The sequence below is a fragment of the Abramis brama genome (genome assembly GCF_963993115.1).
Source record: "Abramis brama genome assembly, chromosome: 11".
Taxonomy (NCBI): Eukaryota; Metazoa; Chordata; class Actinopteri; order Cypriniformes; family Leuciscidae; genus Abramis; species Abramis brama.
In genome coordinates, this window is record NC_139973.1 from 24,486,076 (window position 1) to 24,501,803 (window position 15,728).

Below are 15,728 nucleotides of genomic sequence, written 5' to 3' on the forward strand. Positions count from 1 at the left end.
CTGATCTCCATTTTAAATAATTATTTTAAAGGTGCCGTAGAATGCATTGATATATTTTAAATTGTTCTCTGATATCTCTGAAACAGAAATGTCTTCAACAGTCAAGTAGTGGATAAAATCAGTAACGTTACTTTCTGCTTGCGGTAGGGGTTGTAATGGAAATATAACATTAGTTGGAACTGCCCCCTTCTTCAGTATCAAACGATGAGCGAAACCTGCTTGATATTGTCCCAGGTTAGAAAAACTGTCAGTGGTGAAATGGGCAGAGCAAACTAACAGCTTTGAATTAAAATGGTAAGGTATCCTGTTGTAAAAATCAACCATGCCTGTTGGCAGTTCTCTTTTGTGGGAAGGGAATGAAAAGTTCTGAAATCCGCAGCACAGCCTCGAACATAACATTTATATCCATGATCTGACATTTTCACTATTGTCCTTGCTTGCTTCTTCACAATACCTGCAGAACTTCTGATGATTCGGCTGTGCAGGTCCACGTTAACACTGCCTGGCCTAGAACATGGGCTGGTATATGCAAATTGGGGGGGTATAAATATGAATGATCCCGACTCCAACGTCACAGTCGGTGTTATGCTGTAATTCACTCATTTTTCAGCGGTCTTTTGCAAACAGGAGATTTACACATGAAGGAGGAAACAATGGTGTTTGAGGCTCACGGTGTGTCAGTTCCATGTCCAGAACTCTTACCATTCAACTATGCCAAGATAAATACAGTTTTCAATTGTATGGCACCTTTAAAATAGTTGATTAGTAATATAATGCTTACTTGTAGTCTGAAGTGGCTTTAACAAAAGAAGAAAAATATTCTTAGATGTCTGTTCATTCTAATCATGTACAAATAAAGTAGCACAGTAAGATTACATTTATTTGAATGCATTAGTGGGTGTGTGATTGCGCTGTGTGTGCAGCTTATCAATATTAAAAGTGAAGGTGTAGTTGATATCTTTGTTGATAATATCTGTAGTAATCAGAAAAAAACAATTAAGAAATAAAGAATTAAAATTACAAATAATATTCTGTTAAGATATGAGTTACAATAACATGATTTGCAATAGTAATAATATCAATACTATATGCACAATACACAAAGATTAGACTATCAGGTCTGTGTCTTTCAAAAACATTAGTATTGCAGCCAATGTGAGTCTGTGGGATTTATAAACAGACAAAATATGATTTGAAATGTTATTTTAATGATTTTATAAAGTTTAAACAATATTTCAAATGGAAACTAAATGGAAAATAATATTTTAGTAAGCAGAATGAAGCAATGAGTGGTCTTCTGGTGGTTAAAATGTAAATGAAAACAATAATACTTAAACAATAATACTTAATACACTAACCATGCTTCAACACACACATGCAAACACATTTGGTTGTAGATGTAGATATTTTAAACAAAAGATAGGTAACAAAATGATAATTGCAAATCTCCTCTGTATAACACCATTTTCAGATTTCAAATTAATCACTGAGAGGCAGAATTGTTCAAACTGAGAGCTCAGTACAAATGAAGTGATAAACTGACAAAACATGATTGTGTTATAATAGGTGATTTTCATGCAAGCAATTTTATATAGTCTAAAAATGTATGCAAAAGCACAGGTAAAAATATTTTAATAAGTAGAATGTCCTGCAGAGGGCAGTAGAAGACCACTAATTGACTCACTTTCATTTGAAAGACTTTTTTATCCACCAGTAAAACAAAGCAGTTTCTCCATGTTCTTTCCATTAAGCATGCTTACACACACAGACACACACAGACACACACACACACACACAAAGACAAATATGTTTTCAATGTTTTTGGGATGTTATTGTGAAAATATCTTTTAATGGTCTAACCATTTCACATATTTCTTTGTGATCTGTATTATCAGTCCATAATAATAATAATAAATAGCTTTAAGCATTTGCTTGTTGGCCAAAGCTGAAAGCTGATAAAAAGATTAATACTATGTCTAATACTGCTGCTCCCTCTAGTTGACAACAGTGGAATTACAGCCTCCATCTTACAATTGAAGTGAATGAATGGGAATTAGTTTTTTCACTTATATCTCGGGAACCAGATGGCGAAAAATTCTAAACCTCAGAGCATAGATAGTGCTTGAGGAGCCCTGTTGAATGAGACCATCACAGTGTTTTTGGGCGATTGGGGCCGGGAGCTACGTTTCGATCAAGAGCCCGGAGAGGTCCTTACCATCAAAATTTGAGCGCGCGGCGACTTTCCGTTTTCGAGTTATGAGTGAATTTGTACTGGGGGGGGCGTGGCCTAAATGGCGGACAAGGTTTTACTTTCGTTTTCTAAATGTAAAACAATTGTCAATAGTAACACTCCAATAGATGCATTTTGACAAAATGTGATTGTAAATGTTAAAATAATGATTTTATAAAGTCTAAATATGAATTATATAACAATATTAGGGAGTAGTATGATTAAATGACAGCAGGGGGCAGTACAATACCACTTATTGGCTTAATATGCCATGTTATATCATTTTTACCTTTTTAACTGTTATAGAGGCAAATTTTGTCCGATCTGTCTGAAATTTTTCATGCTTGTTAAGAGTAACATGTTCTGACTAGATCTGAAAGATATTTAAAAGATATAGGCTTTTGGGGACACTTGGTCAAGGCTACATATTGAAGTGACTCTATTATAGCCATCCAAATGAAGAAGTTATACTTTTTCTGATAATTATTGATCTAGAGAGTCCAGAGAATTGTACTGCACTAGATTTGAACATTATGATTTGAAAATTATAAGATCATAAATGGAAAACACCATTTACAGCCAATACAGGCAATTTACCATAGAATATATATTGTTTTAAAGCTTTTTAACAGTTATAGCGCCACCTATGGTCCAATCTCCATAAAAATTCCCATGCTTCTTTAGCATGTTATGTCACATGTGCTCATCAATTTTTGTAAAGTTCTGAGTTTTTATTTATGATTTATAAACGTTTGAGTGTATTTTGACACGCCCATTTTCTAAATGATCATGTTATAGCCAAACAAAAGCAAAATTTCTACTTTTTTTCGATAATTATTGATCTAGAGAGTCCAGAGAATTGCCCTAGACTGGTCTGGTTCCGATCGGGCGAAAAACCTATGACTAGTTCGCAAAAGTAGGTTTTTAACATGTTCACGAATATTTAATGAACGGTTTGATTGACAGCAATGGTTCTTGAGGCAAAGTTGTTCAGCATGAGTAGATCTATCAAATGATATGCATAATGTGACTATAAGTGTAACACCACGTGATTACAGAGCCATAAAACTCGTTAGCGCCAACTAGTGGCCGATTTCTTTCAAAATTCTTACAGACCTCTAGGGCCATGAGCCGAACATGCCCATCGAGTTTCGTTCCGATCAGCCTCCGTTAACCTTGTCTAATAGGTGCTCAAACTTCATTGGCCGATGGCGGCCATGTTTTTTGAGATACGTCAATGTCCTCATAGACATACATGGCACCTTGGACCAAGACACTGCATACCAATTTTCAAGTCAATCGGACAAACGGTCAGTTGGTTATAGCCCTTTCCATGTTTTTTTCAAGTTATAGCGCCACCTACTGTTCAATTGTCGCGATTTTTTCACTGTGACCTCAAATTGAACTATTACACATGTGTACCGAGTTTGGTGAAGATAATTCATTTATTTCTCGAGTTATAGCCGTTTTAGTAAAATAGGCTCCTCCCACAACGTACGTTTTGACGCCCCCTAACGTCCATGAATCGAAATTTCAACATTTTTTCGATAATTATTGATATTCAGACTCCAGAGAACATTTCTGCACTGGTTTGGTTCCAATCGGACGAAAAACCTAGGACTAGTTCGCAAAAGTAGGTTTTTGAGAAAATTCAAAATGGCGGAAAATTTTCCCAGGCGGAAATGAAATCGGAGATATACGTTTTGACCGTCTTGAGCCAAGGATTACAGTGATATAAGACACTTGATTCTATGACAAACCGTCTAGGAGTTATGGCTGATTTCATACTTTTGCTTGCTATAGCGCCACCTATTGACCAATCGGGGCCATACTTTGATAGGTTCTCCCCAAATTGAGGACTACCATTTGGCTGAGTTTCAAGTCTCCAGCATTTACGGTTTGGGCTGCACGATGCGTTTTAGGGGAAAATAATAATAATAAAAATCAGAGCAATTACAATAGGGTTTCAGCACTTCGTGCTTGAACCCCTAATTAAAGCTGCAAGCAGCATTTATCGGGGTTCAAGCAGTTAAGGCCTTTAAGGCATTTAAGCACAAAAGCATCAAAAGTCATTAAGATTTATTTAGCAAGCATGTAACCACTGACATAATAGATGGAAAAGACCATTTACAGCCAATACAGGCAAATTGCCATGGGATATATATGGTTTTAAAGCTTTTTAACAGTTATAGCGCCACCTATGGTCCGATCTCCATAAAATTGTTTATTGTGACCTCAAATTGAACCCATACACATGTGTACTGATTTTGGTGAAGATATCTCATTTACTTCTTGAGTTATAGCCATTTGAGTAAAATAGGCTCCTCCCACAACGATTTGCCACATTCAAGAATTATTTAATATGATTCTAGCATGATTTACTATCATATACCATGTTCCAGAATGATTTATTAGGATTCTAGCATGATTTACCTTGATACACCTCATTTCAGTATTATTTACTATGATTTACAATGTTTCTAGCATGATTAACCACATTACTAGCAATTATGTGAAGTGTCAGTGCAAATGAGGTGATGAACACTGACAAAATATTATTGTGTTATAATAGTTAGTTATATACGTGATTTTTAGTGTGTGTCCAAGTATGAATGCAAAAGCACATGTAAAATATTTCATTATTAAGTAGAATGGCCAGCAGAGGGCACTAGAAGACCACTTATTGGCTCACTTTCACTTTAAACCAGTTTTCTGCACTAAAGCAAACCAGTTTTTCCATGTTAACTCAATGCATGCTTACACACACACACACACACACACACACACACACACACACACACACACACACACACACACACACACACACACACAGCATAGCATAGTTAACCATGATTTACCATGATATACCACGTTCTAGTATTATTTACCAGGAGATAAACGACAATCTAGTATTATTTACTTTGATTTACCATGTTTCTAGCCTGATTTATCACATTACTAGCAATTATTTGAAGTGTCAGTGCAAATAAAGTGATTAACACTGACAAAATATGATTGTGTTATAATAGTTATTGCTATATATTTTTAGTGTGTATTCAAGTATAAATGCAAGCACATGTGGAAATATTTAATTAATAAGTAGAATGGCCAGCAGAGGGCACTAGAAGACCACTTATTGGCTCACTTTCACTTTAAACCTCATGATTTTGACCAGTTTTCTGCACTAAAGCAAACCAGTGTTTCCATGTTAACTCAATAATGCATACTTGCTACATATGCTACACACAATAATGCCACACACACACACACACACACACACACACAAATGTTTCAGTGATATTGGTGTCACATTCACCTTCATCACATTCACCTTCTGTCTTCATCACATTCACCATCTGTCGTCATCACCTGCACCTGCTCCTCATCACCCTCCTCATCATCACCTGCTCCTCATCATCATAACCGTCACCTGTTGTCCTTGTCTTGATCTGTGTATTTAAGTTCCCCTCTCATCCATTATCATTGTCGGTTATTGTTTGTGCACTAGCACTCTGTTATGTTTGTTTTCATGTTGGAAAATAAAACCTTTGTTATATTTGTACCACACACACACACACACACACACACACACACACACACACACACACACCATCATTTATCATGATTTACCATGGCTGATACCAATACCAATATGAGAAAATGACTATTTTAAACAGCAGGGGGCAGTAAAATACCACTTATTGGCTTAACATGCCATTAATTCATATCATTTTCACCTTTTTAACTGTTATAGAGGCAAATTTTGTCCGATCTGTCTGAAAATTTTCATGCTTGTTCAGGGTGATATTTCACACGTTCTGACTTGTTTTTAAGAAGGTCTGAGCATTGATTAAAGAGATATAGGCTTTCGGGGACACTTGGTAAAGGCCAGATTTTGAAGTGAACCTATTATAGCTATCCAAATGAAGTAGTTCAACTTTTTCTGACAATTATTGATCTAGTGAGTCCAGAGAATTGTATTGCACTAGTTTTGAACATTATGATATGAAAATTATATGATCAGAGATGGAAAAGACCATTTACAGCCAATACAGGCAGTTTACCATAGGAAATATATGATTTTAAAGCTTTTTAACAGTTATAGCGCCACCTATCGTCCGATCTCCATAGAATTTTTCATGCTTGTTAATGATGTTATGTCACATATGCTGACCAATTTTTGTGAAGTTCTGAGTTTTTATTTAGGATTTATAGGCTTTTTAATGTATTTTGACACGCCCATTTTATGAATGACCCTATTACAGCCATCCAAATGCAAAAGTTCAACTTTTTTTTGATAATTATTGATCTAGAGAGTCCAGAGAATTGTCCTAGACTGGTCTGGTTCCGATCGGGCGAAAAACCTAGGACTAGTTCGCAAAAGTAGGTTTTTAACATATTAATGAATAATTAATGAACAGTTTGATTGACAGCAATGGTTCTTGAGGCAAAGTTGTTCAGGATGAGGAGATCTATCAAATGATATGCATATTGTGTGGATATTTGTAACACCACGTGATTACAGAGCCGTAAAACTCGTTAGCGCCAACTAGTGGCCGATTTCTTTCAAAATTCTTACAGACCTCTAGGGCTATGAGTTGAACATGCCCATCGAGTTTCGTTCCGATCGGCCTCCGTTAACCTTGTCTAATAGGTGCTCAAACTTCATTGGCCGATGGCGGCCATGTTTTTTGAGATACACCAATGTCCTCATAGACATACATGACACCTTGGGCCAAGACACTGCATACCAATTTTCAAGTCAATCGGACTAACGGTCAGGTGGTTAAAGCCTGTTTTATGTTTTTTTCATGTTATAGCGCCACCATGTGGCCAATCGCCGCGATTTTTTTACTGTGACCTCAGATTGACCTCTTACACATGTGTACCGAGTTTGGTGAAGATACCTCATTTACTTCTGGAGTTATAGCCATTTTAGTAAAATAGGCCCCTCCCACAACGTACGTTTTGGCGCCCCTTAGCGTCCGTGAATCGAAATTTCAACTTTTTTTCGATAATTATTGATATTCAGACTCCAGAGAACATTTCTGTACTGGTTTGGTTCCGATCGGGCGAAAAACCTAGGACTAGTTCGCAAAAGTAGGTTTTTGGCAAAATTCAAAATGGCGGAAAATCTATCATGGCGGAAATGAAATCGGAGATATACGTTTTGTTCGTCAGGCATCCAGCTTTCCAATGATATAAGACACTTGAGTCTACGACATACGGTCTAGGAGTTCTGAGCAGTTTTGCGCTTTTGGTCGCTGTAGCGCCACCTATGGGCCGATTTGGCTAAGTCCGTGTATCTGAGTAGCGAGCAATACTACTACCATTTGACCAAGTATCACGTCTCTAGGCCTTACGGTTTTGGCTGCACGATGCGTTTTAGGGAAGAATAATAATAATAATTAAAGCTGCAAGCAGCATTTATCGGGGTTCAAGCATTTAAGGCCTTTAAGCACATAAGCATTTAAGACATTAAGATTTATTTAGAAAGCTTTTAACCACTGAAATAATAGATTGAAAAGTCCATTTACAGCCAATACAGGCAATTTACCATAGGAAATATGTGGTTTTAAAGCTTTTTAACAGTTATAGTGCCACCTTTGGTCCGATGTCCATAAAATTTGGCATGCTTGTTAATGATGTTATGTGACATATGCTCACCAATTTTTGTGAAGTTTTGAGTTTTCATTTAGGATTTATAGGCTTTTTAGTGTATTTTGCCACGCCCATTTTATAAATGACCCTATTACAGCCATCCAAATGCAAAAGTTCAACTTTTTTTTGATAATTATTGATCTAGAGAGTCCAGAGAATTGTCCTAGACTGGTTTGGTTCCGATTGGGCAAAAAACCTAGGACTAGTTCGCAAAAGTAGGTTTTTAACATGTTTGCGAATATTAAATGAACAGTTTGATTGACAGCAATGGTTCTTGAGGCAAAGTTGTTCAGTATGAGGAGATCTATCAACTGATATGCATATTGTGTGGATGTATGCAACACCACGTGATTACAGAGCCGAAAAATCTCGTTAGCGCCAACTAGTGGCCGATTTCTTTCAAAATTCTTACAGACCTCTTGGGCCATGAGTCGAACATGCCCATCGAGTTTCGTTCCGATCAGCCTCCGTTAACCTTGTCTAATAGGTGCTCAAACTTCATTGGCCGATGGCGGCCATGTTTTTTGAGATACGTCAATGTCCTCATAGGCATACATGGCACCTTGGACCAAGACACTGCATACCAATTTTCAAGTCAATCGGACAAACGGTCAGGTGGTTATAGCCCTTTTCATGTTTTTTTCAAGTTATAGCGCCACCTACTGTTCAATCGTCGCGATTTTTTTACTGTGACCTCAAATTGAACTATTACACATGTATACCGAGTTTGGTGAAGATAACTCATTTATTTCTCGAGTTATAGCCGTTTTAGTAAAATAGGCTCATCCTACAACGTACGTTTTGGCGCCCCCTATCGTCCGTGAATCGAAATATCAACTTTTTTTCGATAATTATTGATAATCAGGCTCCAGAGAACATTTCTGCACTGGTTTGGTTCCAATCGGACGAAAAACCTAGGACTAGTTCGCAAAAGTAGGTTTTTGAGAAAATTCAAAATGGCGGAAAATTTTCCCAGGCGGAAATGAAATCGGATATATACGTTTTGACCGTCTTGAGCCACGGATTACAGTGATATAAGACACTTGATTCTATGACAAACCGTCTAGGAGTTATGGCTGATTTCATACTTTTGCTTGCTATAGCGCCACCTATTGGCCAATCGGGGTCATACTTTGATAGGTTCTCCCCAAATTGAGGACTACCATTTGGCTGAGTTTCAAGTCTCCAGCATTTACGGTTTGGGCTGCACGATGCGTTTTAGGGGAAAATAATAATAATAAAAATCAGAGCAATTACAATAGGGTTTCAGCACTTCGTGCTTGAACCCCTAATAATAATAATAATAATAATAATAATAATAATAAAAATCAGTACAATTACAATAGGGTTTCAGCACTTCGTGCTTGAACCCCTAATTAAAGCTGCAAGCAGCATTTATCGGGGTTCAAGCAGTTAAGGCCTTTAAGCACACAAGCATCAAAAGACATTACGTTTTATTTAGCAAGCATTTAACAACTGCCATCATAGATGAAAAAGTCAATTTACAGCCAATACAGGCAGTTTACCATAGGAAATATATGGTTTTAAAGCGTTTTTACAGTTATAGCACCTTCTTGCCTGAGTCTTCTTACAGTCTTGCCTGATCTCCACCACTTTTATTAGTAGTACTCAAAGTGTGCCCATATATATGTGTCAAATTTGTTGTAAATATGTAATTTTGATAAGGAGTTTAGACAATTATATTCAGTGGTGTAACGAGCCAACACCGGGCCCTTAAGTAGGATTATCAAGGCGGGCCCCTTGATGACGCAATTGATGACATTGATGACGCAATGTCCGCGAGTAGGCTACCATGAATAGGGCAGGATATGATCATACACAGCATATAAGAGATGAGATGACTAACAAAATCAGGAGGAGCCTACGCTCACCAAAAAAAAACACAAAAAAAAACCACTGGTGACAGCGCACCATAACACATTGTTAGGCCTAGGTCCAAATACATAAAAAAGATGCTCTCTTACATTATAGCGGGATTTTCCGGGCTTTCCTATGTGCAACTGCAAAGTTGTCGATTAGATCAGGATTGTGCGCACGAGCATTCTCAATTGACCCTTCGCAGGGAGTTTGATTTACAGGTGATCTGACTAATCATAATCCGCCATTTTGTCCCACAAAGCAGTCAGGAGAGTTAGTAGATTAACTTTGGAGGATTTAAATTTGAAAAACAAAGTGTACTGACGTCTTAGCACTTTAAAACAACATTCCTTTTATGTTCATTCATGTTTATTTTAATGCTATAAATGAACTAGAAGGAAGAGATGATCGGTTCACGAGCAGCTTTAACTGAGCCTTGAGTCTACAGCGATCTGTCAGACACATTAAAGAGTCACAAAACGGTATTTATTGTTTAAATGTCTCTAAAAATGACTACATTTGAAAGGTGAGACTTTTGCCGCTTTTCCATTACCAGTACCAGCTCAACTCAACTCGACTCGACTCGGCTCGCTTTTCGCTCCGTTTTCCATTGCAGATAGTACCTCCACAATAGTACCTGGTCGTCATAGCGACGCCGCAGGAAACTGCCGTGACTTAATCTTCTACGCGAGATACATCCGCTGCCACACACAATGGACAATGGAGGAAATCGAGTGTATGCTGTTTTTGGATGTTTTTGTTTTTGCTGTTTTTTATTCAGGATACTCCGTCTGGCGCGTGCAATGATGACGCAGTGAATAGTGACAATTCTCTCTGACCAATCAGCAGTCTGCCGTGTTTTCACGTCACATTTTAGTATCGCCTCAGCTTGCCCCAGCTCACTTAGAACCTCGCCGGAGGTGGTACGAAAAAAAGTACCTGGAAGCAGGTACAGGTACAACTTTTACACAGTGGAAAACCAAACAAAGCCGAGTCAAGTCGAGCCGAGCCGAGCCGAGCCGAGCCGAGCTGGCTGTAGTGGAAAAGCGCCATTTGTTTCATATCAAAAGTACTTGTCTGTCAGCGCGCAGTCTCCTCTCTGATCCGCAATGTATTTTTCACTGCGTGAGAACTTGGTGTGGTGTGAGAGTGGCGTCGCTTGACAGACATAGCAACAGTAACTAAAGTGGGCGGGTCTTTGCGAATGGTCATTGACAGTATGGACGGGGATTCGCCAGTCCCAATTCAAAACAAATTTCATGACAATCCATCATTGTTTGTTTCAAACATGTGAGAGCATCAAAATGATCCATGGGTGAAATTGATTGGATTTAATTCATTTTTTTGTCAGTTCCTATCATAATTTTAACATTTTGGCGTTATTGTTTAGCTATTTACCTATGTTTTCAAATTTCCTGTGTTTTTTTGTTGTTGTCTCGATCGGACTAACGGCTTTGAAGATAAACACAATTTTGTAAAGCTCTAAATGACACTTGCAAAAACCATAAGGCGAAACCTGGCATGTTTGGTATTGTTGGACTCTGCAAGGATTCAGGAGTCTTAGGAGGTCACTCCTGTGAAAAAACACTGGCTTGAAACTTCTAAGGCTCCTTCAAGGCATTGTGCCAATGACGTATACTGAGTTTTTTGAGATACACCAATGTTCTCATAGACTATCATGGCACCCTGGACAAAGACAATGCGTGCCAATTTTCTGTAGACTAACAGTTGGGTGCGCTTATAGCTATTTTCATGATTTTTTTCACTGTTATAGCGCCACCAAGTGGCCAATTGTCACGATTTTTTTCATGTCAACTCAGATTGAGCTTATGAACATGTGTGCCAAGTTTAGCGAAAATATCTCTTTCCGCTCACAAGTTATAACCATTTTATAGTGCCACCAAGTGGCCAATTGTCATGTCTTTTTTTCACGTGACCTCAGAATGAGCTCATGAACATGTGTCCCAAGTTTTGCGAAAATATCTCATTCCGTTCACAAGTTATAACCATTTTATAGTGCCACCAAGTGGCCAATTGTTGCGATTTCTCTCAAGTGATCTCAGGTTGAGCTCTGGAAGATGTATCCCAAGTTTAGCAAAAAAATCTCTTTCTGTTCACAATTTATAACCGTTTTAGTAAAAGTGGCCATGGTGCCATCAAATATTTTGGTTCCCCTTATCGACCGTTAATTGAAATTTTGAATTTTTTGGATGATTATTGATTGACAGACTCCAGAGAATACTCAGGCAGTGGTTTGGTTCCGATCGGGCGAAAAACCTAGGAGAAGTTTGCAAAAATAGGTTTTTCAAAAAAATGCAATTTACTCGAAATTGGCGAAGGGCGAGCAAATCGGAGATAGCCATTTTGTCCGCCTCGAGCCAAGGATTCCAACGATATAAGACACTTGATCCTGGGACAAACGGTCTAAGAGTTATGAGCGATTTTGAACTTTTGGTTGCTGTAGCGCCACCTATGGGCCAATCGGGGTCATACTCTGATAGGTTGTCCCCACATTGAGGCCTACCATCTGGCCAGGTTTCAAGTCTCTAGGCCTTACGGTTTGTCCTGCACGATGCGTTTTACGAATCCTTACAATTACAATAGGGTTTCAGCATTTCATGCTTGAACCCCTAATAAGAATGAAGGCTTTTTGCCAGTTATAGCGCCACCTATGGTCCGATCTCCATGAAACTCTGCATGCTTCCTCACCGTGTTCTGACACATATGCTCATCAATTTTGGTGAAGTTCTGAGTTTTCCTTTGGGATTTATAGGCTTTTGAGTGTATTTTGCCACGCCCCTTTTCTAAATGACCCTGTTACAGCCACCCAAATGCCAAAGTTCAACTTTTTTTTGATAATTATTGATCTAGAGAGTCCAGAGAATTGTCCTAGACTGGTTTGGTTCCGATCGGGCGAAAAACCAGGGACTAGTTCGCAAAAGTATGTTTTGGACAAAATTCGACATAGCAGAAATGTTTCCCTGCCTACATCCAAATCGGAGATAGCCATTTTGTCCGCCTCGAGCCAAGGATTCCAACGATATAAGACACTTGATCCTGGGACAAACGGTCTAAGAGTTATGAGCGATTTTGAACTTTTGGTTGCTGTAGCGCCACCTATGGGCCAATCGGGGTCATACTCTGATAGGTTGTCCCCACATTGAGGCCTACCATCTGGCCAGGTTTCAAGTCTCTAGGCCTTACGGTTTGTCCTGCACGATGCGTTTTACGAATCCTTACAATTACAATAGGGTTTCAGCATTTCATGCTTGAACCCCTAATAAGAATGAAGGCTTTTTGCCAGTTATAGCGCCACCTATGGTCCGATCTCCATGAAACTCTGCATGCTTCCTCACCGTGTTCTGACACATATGCTCATCAATTTTGGTGAAGTTCTGAGTTTTCCTTTGGGATTTATAGGCTTTTGAGTGTATTTTGCCACGCCCCTTTTCTAAATGACCCTGTTACAGCCACCCAAATGCCAAAGTTCAACTTTTTTTTGATAATTATTGATCTAGAGAGTCCAGAGAATTGTCCTAGACTGGTTTGGTTCCGATCGGGCGAAAAACCAGGGACTAGTTCGCAAAAGTATGTTTTGGACAAAATTCGACATAGCAGAAATGTTTCCCTGCCTACATCCAAATCGGAGATAGCCATTTTGTCCGCCTCGAGCCAAGGATTCCAACGATATAAGACACTTGATCCTGGGACAAACGGTCTAAGAGTTATGAGCGATTTTGAACTTTTGGTTGCTGTAGCGCCACCTATGGGCCAATCGGGGTCATACTCTGATAGGTTGTCCCCACATTGAGGCCTACCATCTGGCCAGGTTTCAAGTCTCTAGGCCTTACGGTTTGTCCTGCACGATGCGTTTTACGAATCCTTACAATTACAATAGGGTTTCAGCATTTCATGCTTGAACCCCTAATAAGAATGAAGGCTTTTTGCCAGTTATAGCGCCACCTATGGTCCGATCTCCATGAAACTCTGCATGCTTCCTCACCGTGTTCTGACACATATGCTCATCAATTTTGGTGAAGTTCTGAGTTTTCCTTTGGGATTTATAGGCTTTTGAGTGTATTTTGCCACGCCCCTTTTCTAAATGACCCTGTTACAGCCACCCAAATGCCAAAGTTCAACTTTTTTTTGATAATTATTGATCTAGAGAGTCCAGAGAATTGTCCTAGACTGGTTTGGTTCCGATCGGGCGAAAAACCAGGGACTAGTTCGCAAAAGTATGTTTTGGACAAAATTCGACATAGCAGAAATGTTTCCCTGCCTACATCCAAATCGGAGATAGCCATTTTGTCCGCCTCGAGCCAAGGATTCCAACGATATAAGACACTTGATCCTGGGACAAACGGTCTAAGAGTTATGAGCGATTTTGAACTTTTGGTTGCTGTAGCGCCACCTATGGGCCAATCGGGGTCATACTCTGATAGGTTGTCCCCACATTGAGGCCTACCATCTGGCCAGGTTTCAAGTCTCTAGGCCTTACGGTTTGTCCTGCACGATGCGTTTTACGAATCCTTACAATTACAATAGGGTTTCAGCATTTCATGCTTGAACCCCTAAAAAATCAGGGCAATTACAATAGGGTTTCAGCACTTCGTGCTTGAACCCCTAAAAATTAAAGCTGCAAGCAGCATTTATCGGGGTTCAAGCATTTAAGGCCTTTAAGCACATAAGCATTTAAGACATTAAGTTTTATTTAGAAAGCTTTTAACCACTGAAATAATAGATGGAAAAGTCCATTTACAGCCAATACAGGCAATTTACCATAGGAAATATATGGTTTTCAAACCTTTTTAACAGTTATAGCGCCACCTATGGTCCGATCAACATGAAATTTGGCATGCTTGTTTAGAATATTATGGCACATATGCTCACCAATTTTCGTGAAGTTCTGAGTTTTCGTTTAGGATTTATAAGCTTTTGAGTGCATTTTGCCACGCCCATTTTCTTTATGACCCAATTATAGCCATACGAAAAATTCAAAAGTTCAACTTTTTTTCGATAATTATTGATCAGGAGAGTCCAGAGAATTGTCCTAGACTGGTCTGGTTCCGATCGGGCGAAAAACCAGGGACTAGTTCGCAAAAGTAGGTTTTTAACATATTCGCGAATAATTAATGAACGATTTGATTGACAGCAATGGTTCTTGAGGCAATGTTGTTCAGCATGAGCAGATCTATCAAATGATATGCATTTTGTGACAATAAGTGTAACACCACGTGATTACAGAGCCGTAAAACTCGTTAGCGCCAACTAGTGGCCGATTTCTTTCAAAATTCTTACAGACCTTTAGGGCCATGAGCCGAACATGCCCATTGAGTTTCGTTCCGATCGGCCTCCGTTAACCTTGTCTAATAGGTGCTCAAACTTCATTGGCCGATGGCGGCCATGTTTTTCGAGATACACCAATGTCCTCATAGACATACATGACACATTGGGCCAAGACACTGCATACCAATTTTCAAGTCAATCGGACTAACGGTCAGGTGGTTAAAGCCTGTTTTATGTTTTTTTCATGTTATAGCGCCACCATGTGGCCAATCGCCGCGATTTTTTTACTGTGACCTCAGATTGACCTCTTACACATGTTTACCGAGTTTGGTGAAGATACCTCATTTACTTCTGGAGTTATAGCCATTTTAGTAAAATAGGCCCCTCCCACAACGTACGTTTTGGCGCCCCTTAGCGTCCGTGAATCGAAATTTCAACTTTTCTTCGATAATTATTGATATTCAGACTCCAGAGAACATTTCTGTACTGGTTTGGTTCCGATCGGGCGAAAAACCTAGGACTAGTTCGCAAAAGTAGGTTTTTGGCAAAATTCAAAATGGCGGAAAATCTATCATGGCGGAAATGAAATCGGAGATATACGTTTTGTTCGTCAGGCATCCAGCTTTCCAATGATATAAGACACTTGAGTCTACGACATACGGTCTAGGAGTTC